A 4,375-nucleotide genomic window follows, 5' to 3' on the forward strand; every position below is an offset into this window, starting at 1 on the left:
TTAATTTCTGTCAATCGCTCTCATTTCCGCCCTTAGGGATTGCATATTCTCCAGTAATATTTTCCTGAATACTTTTTCAAGTCTACTCATTATCTTTTGACCATTGTTACTCTGAATTCCATTTCTGATAATTTGGTTACATCCATATCCGTTACTTCTGTGGCAGAGGCCACTGACTCACTGTCTTTTTCTTTGCTGGGGGCTCTCCTTCTTGTCATTCTGATGAAGAGGTTGCGGGGTTTCCAGAGCCCATATTGACTGGGTCCCAGGCGTGCCCCTTGTTTATAGGGATCTTAGAGATGTGGGCTTCTTCTTTAAAGATTTATTTTTTACTTATCTGAGAGAGGAGACAGAGTCAGCAAGAAGCAGAAACAAGAAGCAGGGGGAGTGAGAGAGGAAGAAGCAGGCTCCAGCGGAGGAGCGATGAGGACTCCTTTCCGGAACGCCGGGATCACTCAAAGCCGGGAGACAGGGCGCTCAATGAAGCGCCACCCAGGCGCCTCCCGGCTGTGGCTTCTTGATTTTTCAGCCTGCCTTCTGTGTTCTGGGAGGGGCTGCTGACACAATCTCAGGCAACCCTGTTTGGTTAGAGTCTCCGTGTCCCCTGCGGGGGAGGATGGGGATGGGCACTCTCTGAGCCGGTATTTCCAGGCTTTTGTTCTCTGCGGCTTTCCCTGGCGGCCGGCTATGCCTCTTCTGAGGGTCAGAGCAGCAGAGGCTGCATAGTGCAGAACAGAGGATTGCAGCCCATTCTCCACTGATGTTCTGGCCCCTAACTCTGTTACTGTTGGTGCTGCTCAACCCTGCGGCGTCCCGGGATGTGCGCCCAACTGGGGACTCCTGCCCTCACTTCCAGGACGCCCGTCTCTGTCCTTTGTGTTTCTAATGCCGCCAGCCACCGACCAGCGCGTCTGTCCTTTGTGTTTCTAATGCCGCCAACCGGCCGCCCGCGCGCTCCCAGGTCTCCCGGTCTCAGTCTATGCCCGGTGAGCACACTCGATTCCGGAGTTTGGTGAGGCTCGGTGGTGCGCGCTTTCGGATTCAGGGTCTCAGTCTGCTGTTCCAGCGGGCCCCTCCGTGAGTCCGCCCGCTCCCCGGCAGGTGGCCGCCAGCCGCCACGCCGTCCGCGCGGGCTCCGGATTTCCGGTCTCAGTCTGGATCCGTGAGCGCACCGGGATTCGTGTTCGGGAGATGCCTGGTGGGCCCGGTTCCGCTCACCGTTCGTCCGCTCTCTCGCGGGTGCCCTCTGTGTGTCCGCCGCTCGTGCGGTGGCTGCAGCTTCCGGCGCCCAAACGGCTCCCTCCCCTTAGTTTATCTCCATTATCTTGCACGTTTACAGCTCCCTCTTCGTCCTCATACCAGGCGCTGGAGATGTTCATTTGTAGAGATCCAGATGCTCATTCGTCTCAGGCTGGTTCCGTGGTTGTTTAGGCTGGTCGGGTACCTATCCAGCTCGACTCAGGGACCCGGACTGGGTCCCCTACTCCTCCGCCATATTAACTCCTCAGCTGTTTTTTTTTATTTTAATGTTTTTATTATATTATGTATTTAGTTTTTAAAAATGTTTTTATTATATTATGTTGATCACCATACAGTACATCCCTGGTTTCTGTTGCAAAGTTGATGATTCACATTGAGTTGCAACACCCAGTGCACCATGCGATACCTGCCTCTTACTACCGCATCACCCAGTCCTATCCACTTCCCCCACCCCTCCCTCAAAGTCTCAGTTTCTTTCTCCAGAGTCCATAGTCTCTCAGCTTCATCTCCTTCTGATTACTCCCCTTTCCTACTTATCCTTCTTTCTCCTACCAGTCTTCCTGAAGTCTATGTTCCTGATGAGAGAAATCATATATAATTGTCTTTCTCTGTTGAAGCCTTATATCACTTAGCACTATCTCCTCCAGTGCCGTCCAATGTTGCTCTAAATGTTGAGAACTTCGTTCTTTCTGATGCTGGATAATATTCCATCATGTATATATGGACCTTACTACTTCTTAATCCAGTTGAACTGTTAGAAGGGCATCTCGGTTCACTCCACGATTTAGCTATTGTGGAAAATCTGCTATTGAACATTGGGAGTGCATATGGCCACTTCTCTTCACTACGTCTGTCTCTTTGGGGTAAAAACCCAGTAGTGCAATGGCTGGATCATAGGGTAGCTCAATTTTAACTTCTAAGGGACCCTTCACACTATTCTCCAGAGAGCCTTACCACTTGATTCCCACTAGCAATGAGGAGGGATTCCTTTCTCCAATCCTCTCCAGCAATTGTTGTTTCTCATTGCTATTTTTGCCATTCTACTGTAAGTGTGGAATCTATTTGCTTTTGATTTGAATTTCCTTGATGGCTAATGATTTTTAACATTTTTTCGATGTGTCTGTGTTTGCAGTCTCCTCATTGGAAAAGTGTCTGTTCATATCTTCTGCCCATTTTATGATTTGTTTATTTGTTTCTTGTGTATTGAGTTTGAGAAGTTCTTTGTAGATCTTGGATACCAGTCTTTTATCTGTAGCATCATTTGCACATATATTTTCCCTTTCTGTGGGCTGCCTCTTAGTTTTTTGGACTGTTTCCTTGGCTGTGCAGAAGGTTTTTATCTTGATGAAGTCCCACAAGTTCATTTTATCTTTTGCTTCTCTTGCCTTTGGAGATGTGTCATGAAAAAGGTTGCTGTGGTTGTCGTAGAGGTTGCTGCCTATGTTCTCCTCTAGGATTTTGATGGATTCCTGTCTCCCATCAAGGTCTTTCATCCCTTTAGAGTTTCTCTTTGTGTATGGTGTGAGAGAGTGGTCCAGTTTCATTCTTTTGCATGTAGCTGTCCAATTTTCCCAGCACCATTTATTGAAGAGACTGTCTTTTTTCCACTGGATGTTTTTTCCTGCTTTATCAAAGATTAGTTCTCTATTCTGTTCCATTGATCTATGTGTCTGTTTTTGTGCCAGTACCATGCTGTCTTTTGATCACAGCTTTGTAGTACAGCTCGAAATCTGGCAGTGTGATGCCCCCAGCTTTGTTTTTCCTTTTCAACAGTTCCTTGGCGATTCGGGCCTTTTCTGTTTCCATACAAATTTAAGGACTGTTTGTTCCAGTTCTTTGAAAAATGTCATTGGTATTTTGATCGGGATAGCATTGAAAGTGTAGATTGCTCTGGGTAGCATGGACATTTTAACTATGTTAATTCTTCTGATCCATGAGCATGGAATATTTTTCCATCTTTTTGTGTCTTCCTCAATGTCTTTCAAGAGTGATTTATAGTTTCTAGAATATAGGTCCTTTACATCTCTGGTTAAGTTAATTCCAAGGTAACGTATGGTTTTTGGTGCTATTGTAAATGGGATGGATTCCCTAATTTCTCTTTCTTCGGTCTCGTTATTCGTGTATAGAAATGCAACTGATTTCTGAGCATTGATTTTGTATCCCGCCACGTTACTGAATTGCTCTATAACTTCTAATAGTTTGGGAGTGGCTTCTTTTGGGTTTTTTTCCCCGTTGAGAATGATATTTGCTGTAGGCTTTTCATAGAGGGCAATTATGAGATTGAGGAATGTACCTTCTATTCCTACACTCTGAAGGGTTTTAATCAGGAAAGGATGCTGTATTTTGTCAAATGCTTTTTCTGCATCAATTGAGAGAATCATATGATTTCTGAATTTTTGTTTCTGGATAAAATCTAAGACACTGATAGATATGCGAATGTTGAACCACCCTTGCAAACCAGGGATGAATCCCACTTGGTCATGAAGGATAATCCTTTTAATGTACTATTAGGTTTCTATTAGCCAGGATCTTGTTGAGGATTTTGGCATTCATATTCATTAGGGAAATTGGTCTGTAATTCTCCTTTTTGATGGGGTCTTTGCCTGGTTTGTGGATCAAGGTAATATTGGCCTCATAGAATGATTTTGGTAGCTTTCCTTCTGTTTCTATTTTTTGAAGTAGCTTTAGGAGAATAGGTATTATTTCTTTGAATTTTTGGTAGAATTCCCCAGGAAAACCGTCCGGGCCTGAAGTTTTATTATTTGGAAGGTTGTTTGTCACTGTATCAATCTCTTCATAATTAATTGGCCTGTTTAAAAAATCAATTTCTTCCTGTTTCAGTCTTGGTAGTTTATAGTTTTCCAGGAGGTCCTCCATCTCTTCCAAATTGCTTAATTTATTGGCATAAAGCTGTTGATAAAAGTTTCTAATAATCCTTCCAATTTCATTGGTGTTGGTTGTGACCTCTCCTTTTTCATTCATAATTTTATTAATTTGGGTCCTTTCTCTATTCTTTTGGATAAGTCTTGCCAGTGGTCTGTCAATTTTATTGATTCTCTCAAAGAACCAGCTTCTAGTTCTGTTGATCTGCTCTACTGTACTCCTGGTTTCTTTT

The sequence above is a fragment of the Ursus maritimus genome, unplaced genomic scaffold (genome assembly GCF_017311325.1).
Source record: "Ursus maritimus isolate PB19 unplaced genomic scaffold, ASM1731132v1 scaffold_5, whole genome shotgun sequence".
NCBI classification, from domain to species: domain Eukaryota; kingdom Metazoa; phylum Chordata; class Mammalia; order Carnivora; family Ursidae; genus Ursus; species Ursus maritimus.